This window comes from Podarcis tiliguerta, assembly GCF_965153285.1.
Source record: "Podarcis tiliguerta genome assembly, chromosome: Z".
Lineage (NCBI taxonomy): Eukaryota > Metazoa > Chordata > Lepidosauria > Squamata > Lacertidae > Podarcis > Podarcis tiliguerta.
In genome coordinates this window covers 6059587-6077158 of record NC_139553.1, presented here as the reverse complement: position 1 = coordinate 6077158, position 17572 = coordinate 6059587, and the positions used below count along the sequence as shown (strand labels likewise).

At 40.7% G+C, this 17572-nt stretch overlaps 2 long non-coding RNA genes across 8 annotated transcripts; one reads left to right on the top strand and one right to left on the bottom strand.

Moving 5' to 3' along the window:
- Positions 1–384: 384 nt before the first annotated feature.
- Positions 385–4124, bottom strand: LOC310669341. Of its 5 annotated transcripts, XR_014507105.1 has the most exons (3): positions 4068–4124; positions 2672–3044; positions 385–978 (listed from the first exon to the last, which is right to left on the bottom strand). It is a non-coding gene; the product is annotated as an uncharacterized lncRNA (long non-coding RNA). The 5 variants fall into 5 exon arrangements; XR_014507106.1 differs by lacking the exon at positions 4068–4124 and having other exon boundaries at positions 2672–4050; XR_014507107.1 differs by lacking the exon at positions 4068–4124 and having other exon boundaries at positions 385–973; positions 2672–4050.
- A 73-nt stretch (positions 4125–4197) lies between these two features.
- On the top strand, positions 4198–16360 carry LOC310669339. 3 transcript variants are annotated; one of them, XR_014507100.1, is made up of 5 exons: positions 4201–5115; positions 5690–7359; positions 10261–10357; positions 11593–11658; positions 11838–16360. It is a non-coding gene; the product is annotated as an uncharacterized lncRNA (long non-coding RNA). The 3 variants fall into 3 exon arrangements; XR_014507098.1 differs by having other exon boundaries at positions 4198–7359; XR_014507099.1 differs by having other exon boundaries at positions 4199–6002.
- Positions 16361–17572: the final 1212 nt, after the last annotated feature.

Below are 17572 nucleotides of genomic sequence, written 5' to 3'. Positions count from 1 at the left end.
GACCCTAATGAGATTTTACATCAATTCCAACCCCCCCCCCAAAGAAAAAACTATACTGCTGAAACAATTTACATAGATGCCATTCAAAAATATTGAGATAGATTACTAGTGCCCCAGTATTTAGTGAGGTGTCAGAGGGTAGAGATGCAATGGCTCTGATGGGATCAGTGATGAACAATTAAAAAAATAGGTGGCAAAATGCGGGCAATGGTTCCAGGACTGCGACAGACATCTCATTGGAGCTAGGAGGAGGTGCCACAGATGTCTATGCAGATTTGGTTGTTATCACTGGCTGAATCAGGAATATGAGTGATTTGTATCTGCTTTGATGGATTTTTATCACTTCCAAATTCACTGAGTAGTCAAAGCTGATGCCTGATCTGATTGAGGTGCTATATTCTTCCACTGCAGATAGCCACTTGCCAGGCAGCAGGGTGCCGTGGTTGAAACATGGCCTGTCTGAAGCTGCCACGACTGAGTGCCGGTCCTCATTGAAAAGACTGATATGCAGATCAGCGACCAGATAGTCATATAGAAACTGCAGCTTGTACTCCTACTTTTCCACCTGATGCCTTTTCTTCATCTCCACCTCCACTTGGTTTGCGGGCATGTTTCAACTTCACTTTCAGGACTGAATGCTCAGACACTGACTGGTGCATCTTCTCCCTTGTTCCCTGCATGTCATGGTCTAGCCAGCAGCATCCCTGGCGCATCCCCTCAAGTCACTGGGCCATCTAGAGGCAGTCCAGTCCAATGCTGCTGTTGAACTCTATGAGCCTGAAGAGCTGGTCCAGGCAGCACATCAGCTGTGGGCACAGGCAATTCACCCTGATGTTATTGGGGCATACAGACTCAAGTCAAGTGAATTTGGAAACACACTGACTGTTCACTGAACGGATTAAGTATATCACTTAATCACTTCCTTAGATAACAATTCATACTGCTGCCATTCACACAAAGCATCCTCCACCATCTAAGCTAGAAGAAATAGTAACAATGAAAACAACAACAATAAAACAACTATTAAAAACCTGAAACCATCCAAGTCTCCCAGCTTGAACAGAGCTTTCTATAAAGCGTTCCAAACTCAATTGGTACCTCTTCTTTCTAAGTTGTTCACAAGTATCTTTTTCTAGAGGGGAAGTCCCTAGCACATGGAAACCAACAAATATTATAGTACTTCCTAAGCCATTAAAAAACCTGTAACTAACCAACTCTTACTGACCCATCTTATTGATAAATGTGGATGCAAAAAATCCTGATAAAATAGACAGACAAGCATGAATTGAACCAAATTACATTATTAATAAGACCATATATTCTTTATTCACCATAGATATGTATATCATTATTCCCATCAGACACATACTAAATATTATTCATGGCCTATGCCCAACCAAATTCTACTGAAATACTCTAAGTAGATGTCATTAAAGCTTTTGATTGATTTAACAAGCCTTTTTCGTTTGCTGCATTGACCAGATTCAGGGTATGATTCCCCCTTTGTCAATTTGATAAAAAGACCACATGATTCTACCCATGAAAACATACAGGTAAACTGAAGATACTTTGGGGGTTTTCCTCATCTGCCAGGGCACAAAGCAAGATTACCCTCCATCCCCTCTGCTTTTTGTTGTAGTCAAGGAATCAATGGCCCTAGCACTCCAACAGAATCCATCCAATTTGGAAATAACAGCTCGTGGTAAATGCTATATATTGAACTTCTTTGCAGATGACAATACAATGATAACACCATATCCTCAAATTTTAATTCTGGCCATCATGCAAGAATAATCCCAATTTAACTCGGTATCTGGATTTAAAGTGAATTATGGTAAATCAGAATAGTTTTACATTCAAATGCCTCCAGAATTAATACATGGTCTCCACAAATTATCAGTTCTTAAACTGTGTAATATGCAAATTCATTTTTTACACACACACACACGCACACACACACATATATACATACAAAAGTCTCAAAGCTGGAATAAATTATAAACCAATAATCACAGACTTCAAAACTAACATGAGAATTTGGAAAAACCTATATATGACTTGAAGGGGTAATATTTCAACAGTTAAAATGTTACTTCAGAAAATTTTGCTTCTTTTTCAAACTATTCCTATCCAGACTGCACCATTATTAGATAACAAAAGCTTATTATATAATTTATTCATTAAGATAATTGATCACAACCACACACTATTGTATTATTTACTCCTATTGACAGAGGGATATCCCAGCTTAAATGGTATCATTGTGCATCTCATCTTAGAAATATTCGTTATATAATAAATGGACATGAAGAACTACATTTGTTAACCACAGAAATTAGATAATTGATATTTGTCCCTATTGAAATTCATTTTGTTAGCTTTGGCCCAGTTATCCAATTATTTTGAATTTTGATTCTGTCTTCTGTGGCATTAGCTACCCTTTCCAGTTTGGTGCCATCGGCAAATTTTATGAGCATCCCCTCAATTCTTTTATTCAAGTAATTTATAAATACTTTGTTATAATGTCTTCCCCTCCTGCCCTTTACAAGAGGGAATTTTGTATTCAAGTAGCATGTTTGGCACAGTAGACTTTTAATTTTTGGATCTGTGTGTTCAGAGCTCACCTGACCTGATTGAATTTGGCAAGGGAGCTTGATGGGATCTGCTTTACCTTTCCTGTGTTATTTATTCAGCCATCTTTCCCTTGAGGAAAAGAGCTGGCCACCTGCCCCTTGTTGACAGATGCGCTCACTTTGGTTGACTCACCAAGCTTGTCATGTGTCTTGTTAATGTCTGCTGCTTTCCACATTATGAGGTAGCACATGATTCACTGAAGCAAATGGAAAGTTGCTGCCACTCGAGGTGAGACAACTTCAATGGGAGAGATTCATAGTGGTGAAATGTGAGCTTGTTGGTGCTCAGATCTGTCCTCTTTATTTGCACAGCCCATTTGCATTGATGATCCAGCGGATGATGAACATAGAAACAGGAGGTTGCCTTATACGAAGTCAGAACCTTGGTCCAGATGGGAGCTTTTCCCAGCCCTATATGGAGATAGGAAATTTAACCTGAAACCTTCTGTACACAAAGCAGATGCTCTACAACTGAGCTATTGCTCCACCCCAGGAGTAAAAGGAACCTGGACAGGAGAAAGCTAAGAGGCAATACAATAAGGGTCCAAACTGAACAAGAACAATCAGAAATGCCTAAATGAACCTGAGCTAAGCCTACAAAGGAAGCTTGTTCAATGCAACTTGAATTGAAGCAGGCCACACCTGCAAGGAAAGAGTGGAAGAAAATAGGAACTTGCTCCCAATTCTTCACAGGCTAAATTGTTTGATGCCATATAATGTTGTTGCACAGTCCACCTGTTAAAATGGCCCACAGGGGGTGGCAAAGTTTTAGAGCTAGCCCACCTGCTCAGTCCAGTTTCCCACCCTTGATAAAGGTGATGGAACCTGTTGCAATTGTACAGGTTTCCTACGTGGTTTAGAACCTGAGAAGATAGGGATCTAAATTGTATGAGAAGCCTCCATGTGTAGAAAAAGCTGGGGGAGGGGTGGCTAGCAGGAAAGCTAAAAAGAGGCATATTTCTGTATCTCCAATTGCCCTGGGACAAATTCTAATCAGAGTGGATCCTACTGACATCTAATCAAAAAGTTTTATACAGCCTCAGCATGGAGATGATTCAAGAAATACGGGGACCAAAAAGGAAATCTGCAAGATTAGTGCTTCAGAAAGAAATAGAGGGAGCTCTGTATGAGGCTTCATGAAGGCCCCAAAAGGCAAGAAAGCAGCTGCTGTAATGGAAGAGGCCAGAGAGTCAGATGATTACATTAATAAAATAAGGTAGGCACTGGCCTTGGACTGGAGAGCAGCCCCAACTTCACTTGAGCAGAAATTTGATATGTGCCTGATATTTCTAAAACATAAAATGATGCACACAATCTTGCTCTAACTAACCAGTCTGAGATCCAGCTCTTACAAATGACAGAAGATTTTGCTATGAAGTTGGAGGAACAATCAGACAGGGACAGGAGGTAAAAAAATTCATCTAAGAGGCCTACCAGAAAATCAGGAAGGGGAGTGACTGCAAGAAAAACACTGGGGCCTAATTTGAGCATAAAAATGTCTGGCACCTGGTGGGCGGGACTTTGTGTTATTCTCTGGAATCAGCCCCTCCCTTCTGGTGTTCAGTTAAGATCAGTTAGAGAGACCAACTGTCATTCTTGCCTCATTAAGTCATTTTAATTTCTCTCGGATGGTATGTTACAATTTTCTTTATTATTAAAGATTTGTTTGACATGCTTACTTTGCTGAAAGAAAAGAAACTCAGCTGAGGAAAGGTATGGAATGTCCTAAACTGGGTGAGTGAGGGGATATTCCCAGTTTGCCAGGAGGATTGGTTTTGTTACTCACCCCACCCTCTACAACAATAGGGTTATGGGCCCAGTCTGAAAAGAGAGAAAAACCATGACCATGTATATAAAAGCTGTGAAAGCCCTAGAGCCTTCTGTGCCTGTTCTCACTTCAAGTAACCATCCTTTATAGAAATTTCAAATGGAGAAATTTCAAATGGAGAATGAGCTAGTGAAGAAGTTGTGGGAAACAATTAAAAAATCTGCAGCAGCAGAAGAGGCAGAAAAAGTAAAGTGGGAAAAGCAGGACAGGAAGGCAAGGACAGTAATTTCAACTCATGTGAGTGACAGTGACTTACACCACATAAGCGATTTTAAGACTGCCATGGAGTTGTGGCAAGATCTGAAAGAATTGTATGAGAGGAACACTCTGAATAAGAGACTGTATTTATCAAGAAAGCTGTTTAGTTTTAAATTGGGGGGGGGGGGGGAATGGAGATTTAGAAAAGCATCAAAGTCAAGTGACAAAGTTGATGGATCATTTAAATACTATAGGCAAGAAACTTGAAGAGGAAAAAGTGATTTTAATTCTGTCAAGTCTGCCTGAAAGTTACAATTCTTTGATACATGCACTTGGCTAGAGTCTAAATATAAACTTGATATGAAAATGTTGTATCAAAACTTAAAGTGGAGGCTGCTAGGAGAGTAGAGAAGGCAGCAGAGGATGAAACACAAATATTTGTTATACGAAAGACTGGTAAGTATAATTTCAAAAATAAAACTGTTTTTCAAGGTACAAACAAAAGAGACAAAACTAGATGCTTTCTGTGTGGGAAAATAGGACATTTTGCAAGGTATTGTACAAAACAAATTGGCACAAATAAAGAAAAGTTCCAAGGTGGTGGCTGAAAGCAAACTAAAAATGCCTTTGCAGTTCATCAGATCTAGCAAAAACTGATGCTATTAACAGTAATTCTTCTGGTTGGTTAGTTGATTCAGGAGCATCAGCGCACTTGTCTGGTTATGCTGATTTTTTCAGAGACTTAAATGAAAACTCATCAGAGACAGGTTACAATTGCAAATGGCCACAAAATATCTGCAAGGAAAAGAAGCAGGTTTGCTCAAGTGTGTTGCAGGCAGAAAAACTATTCATAACGAAGTGAGAAATGTAGTTTACTTGCCAGAATTAACAGAAAGTTTGCTGAGTGTGTCAACTCTGACCAAGCATGCTTTTAATGTAAATTTTAATCATAACAGATGTGTAATTGCCAAAGATGGAGTTTTTTATGCACAAGGTATTGAAAATAATGGAGTCTTTGTGCTGGATACAGATCAAGAAAGAGTGAATATGGTCAAGAAGAATTCAAGTGCAAGCTGTATCCATCTGTGGCCCAAAAGGCTTTGACACAGAGACTTCAGGATTATAGCAGACCAGCTCTAAAAGAAGCAGGCATAGCATATCACTCAGGCTTCCTTTTTAAGTTGATAGTCCAGCACAAAGGCAGAACATGGGTTGTGAGTGATAACCAACAGGCTGCCAACATGCCCCAAGCAGCAGATGACTCTCCCCAGTGCGTCTCCCCAGCTCAAAAGAGCTGGACAACAAAAAAAGGCATAAAGAAATAAGGCAACTCCAAAGAGAAAGTAAGAAATGGTTACATTTTATTTCCTTATGTGTGAAAAGGATCTGAACTCTAACAAGTGCAACAGTAAATTGGAAAAACCTTTGTCCGAGGGTAGGAGGAGAGAACATGGAGATTAGCCACAACTCCTTCCTGCCACCCTAGTCAATCCTGGGTTCTACGGGAGGGATCTCCACCATTCTCATGTTCCTGCTGGTTCACCTTGGGTTTTTGTACAGTGGTACCTTGGTTTACTACCATAATTCGTTCTGGAGGTCTGGTTGTAAACCAAAACAGGTTGTAACCCAAGGCGCACTTTCGCCAATAGGCCTTCCCACCAAAATTGGTTGTAATCCACCCAAAATGGGTTGTAATCCAAAAAAAGGGACACACACTTCCAGGTTTGACGTAGTTGTAATCCAAAACAGTTGTAATCCAAAGCGGTTGCAAACCAAGGAACCATGTCACATAGTTTTCAGTTTAGGTTGTTTGATTTTCAAGACAGAAGTCCAGCAGATAGTCCAGTGTTTAACAAAAGCCTCAATGAAGGCCCAAGTTTGCAAGCCGGGAAGGCTGTTCCAGGCTTTGTCACAGTTGCAAAACAGTTTGCTGATCTCCCAGCACAGACATTACACGTATCCAGACCTGCCTACAAATCCTCCCATTCAGTGTTAAAGGCCTGGGCTCAGCAGTAAAAAGAGCTTGAACTGACACAGAGAGCATCCAGACATAATTATATTGCAGGAAACCCATCAAAGTAAATGCTCCAAATCACCATTACTAAAGGGTCAATGGCTCAGTGAGCAACTGTGTGCCCTTGCCTCTTCCAAAAGTAGGAGCATGGCTATCCCCTTCTCCAAGTATTGCCCATTTTGGATGAGAGACTCAATAGCAGACCCAAATGGCGGATTTATTTTTGTTAGAGGCTCACTTGGTACTATGAATCTTACTCTGGCCTACACATAAGCACCAAATTCTGACCAACAGGCTTTCCTTAAGAACACTTTGCAAAGAAGGCTCAATTATAATTGGAGGGGACTTTAACTGCTGCCCTAATGACTCCATAGATTGCAGCTCTTTCTGTTCTTCAAGAAGCAGTCAGGACAACTGATTGCAGAGCATGATTGGCCACTGGGGCCTAGCAGACACTGAAATCCTACAGCACGTGAATTCTCATGTTTCTCTCACCGATTCAAAACATGGTCCAGGATTGATCTCCTATTAGTAGCTCAAGATGTTATGCAAAATGTGATTAGAGCTAATATTGGTGTCTTAACTCTGCCGGAACATGGCCCTGTCTCATTTTTTTTTAAAGTTTTGATATAAGCCCTCCAAGGTCCCCAAAATGGTATTTTTATGCAAGCTTAATCACTGATAAGGTATCTAAAGAACGTTTATTAAAAGCACTAGAATATTATTTTAAGGAAAATAATTTACCACTACTGTACTGTGGGACATGAGAAAAACAGTCTTAAAGAGGCACCGCATTAGTGAAGCCTCAAGAAGGAAAAAAGGTATATGAATCTGAAATCAGTACTCTTACTGCTAGGATTAAAATATTGGAAAAGGAGTCACAGACCCCAAAATCCAAAAAATTAAGTCAGGCCCTGAAAAAAACTTGCTCTGAATTATAACCCATTGGGTCTGAATGCATACATAAAGCAATGGCAGGAGTCAGAGTGTTTATTATAAATTTGGTAACAAAACTTGTCATCTATTAGCTCATGCAGTCAAAAGGTGTAAATTAAAAAATCAGATTACTGGCATGCATGATGCCCAACGACAATTATGTAATGATACTTTGATAATTGATGAAATCTTCTGAAAATATTATACTTCTCTGACAATCCTTCACAATCCTCTATAGAAGAAGAAGAGTTTGGACTTGAGATCCCACCTTTCACTCCCCTTAAGGAGTCTCAAAGTGGCTAACATTCTATCTCTTCCTCCCCCACAACAAACACTCTGTGAGGTGAGTGAGGCTGAGAGACTTCAGAGAAGTGTGACTAGCCCAAGGTCACCCAGCAGCTGCATGCGGATGAGCGGGGAATTGAATGTGGTTCACCAGATTACGAGTCCACTGCTCTTAACCACTACACACTCTCTCAAGTGTGCCTTAAACCATTGTCTGAGGAGCACAGGGATCATCTGAATCATCGAATATCCCAAGAGAATGTATAGGATGCAATAAAAATATTAAAACTGGGCAAATCAACAGGGCCAGATGGCTTCTCAGAAAAATACTACAAGGCAATGTCTCCCAATTAGCTAATTACTGAGGACCTCCCTCCCCATTTCTCAAAAGCAAAGCCATGGACCCCTTACTTTTGAAATTTTTGATAACTATGTGGTAGTTACCTCTGCATAGCAGTTTTTTGAACAGAATGTGAGGTAGCATCTAATAAGCAAAGGATTTTAGATATACCAAAAAAAACCAAACAAAAAACAGACAACAACATTTGTGATATTACTATGCAAAAATGACAAAATTTTAATTGGGGGGAGCCAAGGGATGGAGCCACAGACCCCCTGGGTGGATTCTGTGGATTCCCTAGGGGTCCCTGGACCCCTAATGGGGAACCACTGCTATAAGGTATTCAGAATGGAACTCTCACCCTGGTTAACTAGTCTATTTAATTCAATTTTAGAAGAAGGGGAAATTCCCAAAACATGGTGAACTTTAAAACTGACCTTATTTCTGCAACCAGGGAAAGATGCCACAAAGGTGGACTCGTATCGACCTCTTGCTCTTATTAATGTTGATGCAAAACTTTTCATGGCAGTAATGGTCAAAAGGATTAATATTTTTGTTGGACAATATATTTCAACTGACCAAACAGGTTTCATGAAAATATTTTGGATTCAGTGAGACAAATTCTTAATGTAAATCATGAGCTCCACACACAAAACTCCCCTGGTGCTTTTATTTCTCTGGGTGCCTTCAAGGCCTTTGACAGAATTCAGTGGCCATTTTAAAAATCTTTAATAGCTAAATTACAATTTGGTAAGCAATTCCTTCATACCATTAATCAAATTTACTCACAGTCTAATGCCATCATTACATTAAATGGGTATATCACCAAACCCATACACCTCAATAGGGGCACCCGTCAAGGATGCCTGCTGACGCCACTGCTTTTTGCAGTGTGATAGAGGTGCTTGCCATTCAATTGTGGGTAGATGCAACAGGGTGTGAAGGTGTGAAAATTAGAAACATTGAGCAGAAAATAAATAGGTTTGCTGATGACACTCTGGTTATTCTCCGAGACCCTCTTAATGCACTCCAACCACTCAAAAAACAATTGAATGCATTTCATGCAGTTGCAGGACTGTATGATAAATTATGCAAAATCTGCTGTTCTTCCAATTAACCTACCCACAATGATTCATGAGTAACTAATACCACAACCAGAATTTAGCATTGCTCATGGTGGGTTTAGATATATTGGCATCAATTTAACACCAGATCTTAAGCAGCTTAGTCGCAGAAACTATAAAAAAAACCTGCTCAAAGATATTTCCCAAGAAGTGGTGAAATGGAAACATTTAAATCTCAGTTGGCTTGGCAAGATAGCTGTGATTAAAATATCTATTCTTCCAAATATTTCATATTCTTTTCAGGTTTTGCCCATCCGTATTCCCTCATCTCGGTTTAAAGAATCACAACGAAAGCTAACTCTATTTGTTTCATCTGGGAAAAGATATAGATTATTTAGGCATAGATCTAAGGGAGGTCTCAGAATGCCAAATTTAGGACTCTTATTCTGCAGCATTTCAGATTAAATCTCTGATCCCCTTGATTAGGGGACAATATGACATTTCATGGGTGCAGATCAAGGCCCCTCTCTCTTCACCGTCTGTAAGGACATTTCTTTTCCTAAAACTATCCCAGACTGAGTTGGAAAAGATTCAAAACCCTTTTAGCTTATGACGTGGAGCTATTGAGTCTGAGTTCTGGTTCCCAAACCCTCACCATTGACTCCATTGTTGAACCTTCTGTTATTCCGACAGGAGGATAAATATGGACAATTTTTAAAAATTGAGGAGAAAGGCATCAATTAGGTAAGAGAGCTTATGCCTAGAGGCAAAGCAATTTCTAAGCATGAGCTGACGGAGAAACTGTATGATGCCTAGTTAACCTGGTTTCAATCTATTCAATTGTGCACATTTGCAAGATACTTGGAATGCAAGGGGGAGGGGCTTCATTCTCTTATGTCATTTGAGTCTCTCTGTAACAAATCAAGATATGAAATAAAATGAGCTGCATCTTTCATTTATAGCAGGCACATCCAACCTCAAATAAGCTGCGATCTACCAACAAGTATCAAAAACTGGCAGTGATCTACCACTCTCCGAAGTCATTAAGTAACTAAACAAGTGAGAAAAGTCAAACTATATTTTTATATTAGTTTGCACAGATCTGAGGAGTCAGCTTCTCTCTCCCTCTCCCTCTCTCTCTCTCTCTCTCTCTCGCACACACACAGCATCCTCACTCTCTCCCTCCACCTCAGTCTTTCTGCTTCTGGGGCTTTTGGTTTCAAGTCCAATCATGTTATCGCCCCCACCCCTAAGTCAGTACCCACACACACAGAGTGCAGGGCAGAGCAGGTGCCGGGGAAGAAAGGCAAGTCAACTTCCTCGGCTGGAGGAAGAGGAGGAGGAGGAGCTCAGGCTTGCATGAGAGTGGACTGGCAGCAGCAGCATGAGCTGCTGCGTCCCAGGCTGCAGAGAAAGGCTTTTCTTTCTCAGCCTGCGATCGACGAAAATCAGTCAGTGATCCCCAAGTCGATTGCTATCGACAAGTTGGACATGCCTTATTTATAGCGCTCTTTAAGAACAATATGCAGGTGATACAGGAGGCCTCCATACAGTATGGGGAAAAGACTAAGGGATCATAACTGCAGATAATAAATGGCAATCAATTTGGCACAACCCATCCCTATGAACCATCTCTGCTCATTGGCAGGAGACTTCTCTTAAAATTATATTTCACTGGCACTAGACTGCATCATGTCTAGCCAACATAAACACTAGCATCTCTCCCCTATGCTGGAAAGGCTACAGGGAGTTAGACTCATATTTTCATGCATGGTAGAGTTGCACAGTGATATACTTTTGGAAAAAGGTGTTTCATATTATTTCCAGCAATTTCTTTCACCCAATTCGGCTCTTGCCTTGTGATCACTTGACTCAAATTTAAACAGTAACCTTAAATGCAGAGATTTGGTATTTTTTATTATTAACAGCAGCCTGATTAACCATAGCCCGATACTGGAAACAACCTATAGAAATCCCCATAGAAATCTGGGTAAATAATATTTGGAGTGTGGCTCTATCAGAATGCCTTACTTGTCACAGAAGGGTAATTAAAGGCACTTCAAGAATAGACACTTTTGGCAAGACCAGGCTTCCATTCTTTTCCTTTATAAATGTGACAGAATATACTTTTATCCTACCCACAACACAAGAATCTCTGTGGAGAGGATACTTGAATTGATATTGCATACATAAACATATTTCTTGTGTACTGTGTACTGCATGTGAAACTTAATGCACCTCTGCATTATATCTTGTTTTTATATTTGCATGAAAACCGAAATTATTTGGAAAAGGGGTTCCCTGCTGACGTCACGATTCATGGCGCTAGGTTCAGGCAGGAGAAAGCTAGGATTTATGAGGTAAAATTCCTGGCAATGTTCCCCAGTGGGTTCTGCGAAGTTCACTGCATCCCACTGTGCTGCTTAAGCCCATGTCTGTCAATTTGAAAGGCAGAGCAGGTGCGACCTGGGAATGTGTCCCTGCAATGGATGAACCTCCCTCACTGGCATGATTTGTGATCGGTTCCTCACTAATTTAGAATGTTGGTGTTAATCATGAGGCGCTCCTGAAACGACATATGATAACAGGCTGCAATCAATCAGTTGCCGAAAGGACTGGGTTTGGCTCTTTGAAGGTATTTGAATGATTTTCTGAGGCTTGAAAATCCTTACAACAGCCAGGAAATAAGGGGGAGGACAAGATGCTTTGTGCTTTCATATGGTTTCCAAAGGTTCTTTTCCCACCCTTGTCCTCTCCTGCAAAATGAAAGAGACATGTGTAGCCATGGCTTTGTTATTCTGTCTGCTACCGAGAAAAAGAGTGGGGAGGATTTTGATTTATGCTCAACAAGGAATTTAACAAGGTTTTATTATGCCCCCCCAACCAAGATTGAATGGACTTTATTTAAAATTATCTTTGGACTGGACCAGAAGTGTGAGGGAGCAATGCAGAGTAAGATGAACGGCTGCTAATTAAATCTGGCAAGAGGCTGTATTTGAGAAAAAGACATTGTCTTTACCTGTGTGCTGAGGAAGAACTCCAGAGTGGAATTTTAATGGCGGAGATTGGACATGTTATCTGGGAGTTATTTATAGCTGCATCCTGTACACAAGCTGGTGAACAGCAGAAGGAATGGAATGTGAATTCATTTTGCAAGCACTGCAGGGAACTAAACAGAAGAAGATAGCAATTAACTCTCTCAATACACCAGATCTGAGGACAACGTTTACGAAGGACTACAAACATGAAATTATTATTATTAATAATCAAATTTATACCCAGGGGTCTCAGGGTGGTTCACAGAATAAGTGGATTTTATATTTATAAGAATTGACAGAATAAGGACAGAATAATAGTCTGTAAGGACAGAATAATAGCCAGCTGCGAGGATCGACTAACATCAAGTGAAGGATCAAGTGGATATTAAAGAAGAGATGAAGCAGCTGCAGGAGGAAGTGATGGACATATGTTTGCAACAGGAGCAGGAAACTTGATTATTATTTTTTAAAAGAAATTGTATTAAAGTAATTTGGTCTGATCTGTAATAATTTGGAAAACGAATAAAAAATAAATAAAAATTATTTGGAAAAAGAAGGGCTTCCCACTTCAGGGGTAGAAGTAGAATGCTTGTGATCGACTTCCCACATCATGTGAGGGATTTGAACAGCCAAATAGGGTTCTAGTTAGTCTGGTCTTCAAGGTGAGTGTAATGCATCACAGAGTGAACTCGCCATATATTAAATCAGAAATAGGTAACTAGGATCCAGGAACTGAATGTCGACCTACAGGCCTCTATAGATGGCCCTTGGAACTCTAATCAGGCTACCCACCTCACTGGCTCTGCTCGATACCCTCTGCTAGTAAGTTCACCTAGCTGGAATGTGCCCTTGAACTGTAATAATGCCTCTTGTTTGCATGGATGGAGATTTGTGTGTGGCCACACCTGAAACTGGTGTGCAGTCCCGCAAGCGAATGTGGTTGCTTGACTGAATAAGGTTCCCCTGCATAAGAAATATCTGGAATAAGAATAATCCAGTGGTTCATGACTAAAATATTAATTTTTCATCCTATTCAAACTGCAGTAATTTTGCATGGGTGCGTTTGTGTGTCAAGTATAGCCATCATGGGCCAAACTAGTCTGTGAATCCAAGTGTTCTTTTCAGATGCAGTTACTTATCAGATGCGGTCGCTTTATCTCTCATGTATAGAGAGAAGGTGCCGTGTTTTCAATCTTCAATCTTCAACATCTCCTTGTTTTTTCCCCCTGCATTCCATTGAGAACAAAATATTTGCACTACGCGCCTGATGATTCCTGAGCCGTGTCTGACAATGGGATAATTCTTCTCTCGCTATTCAAGCATAAGCTCTTTCAGCAATGCTGAAATCTGTATTCCATTAAGGATGTCAGAATAAAAACCTACACGACTGCACAGCTTCTCCACCTGTTCCTTTCTTGTCCATCAGCTGCTGAGCAAGCGTGACCTTGTTTTCATTAGGACAGAACACCTTGAGAATGAACAGGAGCCGTTGGGTGGAGATGCATAGAGGAGAGGACAAGGAATTCATTAGCTAGCCCAGGCTCCAGGCTTTCCCCTCCAGAGATCTTCCTAGCCATAATTAGGGATGCTTGAGGAATTTGATCTTTTCAAATTCCAAATGTAAACTGAAACCAATCCATAGCTCTTAGACTAGTGTGTGTATTGCAATGATTTCATATTTCCCTCTCAGTGTTGTAGTGCAGTACTTGGCTAAAAAAACTGCACATTTTATAATGCATCTTTTGAAAGAAAACACATGAAATATCCATATTTAAAGGTGGATTTTGGGATGGATCTTTTAAAAAATAATGAGGATGACTGTGGTGGCAGAATTGAACAGGATGTATTTATGAGGGTCTGTATGCAAAAGTAACATGGCCTGGGAATAAACATACTTGCCAATCTAAGATCCTAATTTCACAATGCAAATCAGTGGGATAAGCAGGGGAGGGGAACCTGTTTTAGCCAGAGGGCTTCATTTTCTTTTGGGCAGCTATCCAAAATGTGCATGCCAGTGGTGAGTGGGTGCCAAAGGCAAAAATGAGTGGATGCAAGTGTATAGCAGACTAGTTTCTATGTACAGTGGTACCTTGTGTTAAGAACTTAATTCATTCTGGAGGTCCATTCTTAACCTGAAACTGTTCTTAACCTAAAGCACCACTTTAACTAATGGGGCCTCCTGCTGCCACTGCACCGCCACCACCAGATTTCTGTTCTCATCCTGAAGCAAAGTTCTTAACCCGAGGTAATATTTCTGGGTTAGTGGAGTCTGTAACCTGAAGTGTATGTAACCTGAAGTGTATGTAACCCGAGGTACCACTGTATACTCATACAGCCCTTTCTATCCTCATCCAGCTGAGCTAGAGGCATTATGTGAGTTAAAGAACACATTCCAGACAGGCAAAAACACTCAAGGAGGGTGTAAAGCAGGGTAGGTGAGGCATGTTTAATCGCCAGATAGAGAAACCTAGAGGGCTGCATTTGGGCCCCAGGCCTGAGGTTCTTTATTCCTGGGATATGCCAAAATGCCTCTGATCCCCCCTCACCCAAAAGCATTCTGAAGGCCAGGAATTCTGCAAAATGTAGCATTTTCAATTTTTACTGCTGGCATCAGGAACTTTGGGAACTGTTACGTCCTAGAGCTCCATGTGCTTAGGCTGGTGCTGTGCATGTTGACAACAGTGTCTCAGATGTAAGGAGTCATGGTATATACAATTCCCAGAGCACCCCCAAAGTACACTTCCCAGGGCTCTGGTGCCTAGGACAATGCTGTTGCATCGTTCAAGGCACAAGGGAGCATTATGCACAGAGCAAGTTTGTATTCCAAGTCAGACCAGTGCTCACCTTAGCAAATCACTCATTTTCTGTGTTCAGCAGTGCATGATGCTGGACGTGGCTGTTTTCCTGAATGCATATCGCAGGAGAAAACGTGCAGTGTGAAATATGTGTGCAAAGTCTCTTAGAGTCTGTCTGCAATCTAGTTCAGCCCCCATGTAGTGAAATCTGCATTAGAATCTGCTCCCAGGAGCATCCACCAACTTGTGAGACAGCCAAGCCAATTTCACCAATTTCTAAGGAAATTTCAGACACGTTGAGTTAAAAGCAGCCCACCGAGCAGATTTCAGGGAAGGATCAGGGGGCATTTGCATTTAAAAAATAGAGATGTTATCATGGAGAATTAATGTCCTTTGATATAAATCTTGGCAGTGAGAGTGGGGGAGATAGGTGCAGCTCCTCATTATCTTACAGAGGTTGTGGGGTCAAACTGGGACAAGGAGAAGTGATTTATGTGTTCTCTTTTGTCGGAGAGATGAGAATATGTAAAGGAAATAATGACTTGCAAAGACCATTAGAGAAACTCTCTCAGGATCTCACAAAGGCCGAATCTGCACTGGGTCTCCCTTTCCTTTTCAGATCAACATCCCCAACTCTCATTTTTCCCCCCTTCAACCCAGAGTCTTCTCTCTTTCTTTCTTTTTCCCTCCCTCCTTTTTTTTCATGCATCTTGCACAACTTTGGTCCTCCCCTGCAGTCTCCTGTGGGGCATGGCTGGCAATTACCGGTAACATTCAAGGGTTATGGCAGCCTAGAAGGAGAAGACAGGCTTCTTATCCTGGAGAAGCAATCCTTTCCAAACTGAACGGCTGGAGACAGAATGATTGCTCAGATATTTTCTTTTCAGAGTTTTGGCCACACTGTGTGGCAATTCTGTAGCCAAACATAGCACAGAGGTGTGGAATCTGTGGCCCACCAGATGTGTTTGGAGTCCAACTCTCATCAGCCCCAGCCAGATTGGCCAATGGCAGACACACCAAGTTTTCCCCAACATTGGGGAGCCTGTCACATTGTATGATGTCACACGCACACCACCACCCACCTGGCCAGGCCAACTGAGCCCACCACCCCCACCAACAACTGCCTTACCTTTGTGAAGGTGACACACTGGGGCAAAGATGCTTTGTCCTACCATGTCCCTGCCAGGTCAGAAAGAGATAGAGACAAAAAGAAAAGAGAAAAAAAACAATTACAATTTAAGAGATGCTGAGGAAATCGTAAATGAAGCAGAGGTCTTTAAACTTTATGCAGAGTTAACAGAGCGCAAGTGGACATTAAGGAAACAATTCAAATGCTTTCCTTCCTCACAAAGGTTTGCATCAGTGCAGCTCTCTGACACCCAACCTCATTACTTTAATTACAGTGTAGAAATCAGAGTGTGTCAGTAGCAAAAAGATGCAGAATGGTGGGTGGAGATTGAAAGCATAAGGAAGAATTCAAGCATATCACGTTGTTCAATCTTAGGTCCACAGTGGTGCTCTTAGGCAGGAGCAGCCAATGTTGCACCCTTCAGGGCTACAAAGCCCATCAGGGCAAGCCAATATGGCCAATGGTCAGGGACTGTGGGAATTGTAGTTCACCAACATCTGGAGGGTAGCAAACTGCCTGGCTCTTAGAGATGAGGATTTGGCAGTTTTAAACTCCAAAAACAGGAACAGCTCACCATATCTTTTTTGTCTTTATATATATATATATATATATATATATATATATATATATATATAATTTTTTATTAATTTTCCAATACATTTGTACATTTTTATCCAAATTATAACAAAGCATCCCTTTTGGACTTCCTTCAGCTTCTCTGACAATCATCCATATTTATCTCTTAATTACGCATTCCCTTTATACATATTGCCATTTGTCTTCCCTCTCCCTTCTATTTCTTTTTGACAATATCTCTCGATTTTTACAGTGCCTCTCGAAACCCCACTAGCGTTGTTTGTATATCACATACATTTTTCAGATACTCTACAAACTTTCCCCAGTCTTCGATGAACTTTTGGTCTCGGGCATATCTGATTTTCCCAGTTAGTTTATCCAATTCCGCATAATCTGTCAATTTCATTCTCCATTCTTCTATTGTCGGTATTTCCTCTTGTTTCCATTTTTGAGCCAATAAAGTCCTTGCTGCTGTAACTGCATATTGAAAGAGTTTACAGTTTTTTCTTCTTTTCCTGTAATTCCTAAAAGAAAGGCTTCTGGTTTCTTCACAAAAGTAAATTTTGACATCTTTTTCAATTCATTATAAATCGCATCCCAGAAACCTTTCACTTTCTTACATTCCCACCACATATGATAAAATGTTCCTTCTTTTTCTTTACATTTCCAACACTTATTACATGTCTTATACATTTTTGCTAATTTTACCGGCGTGATGTACCATCTGTAGAACATT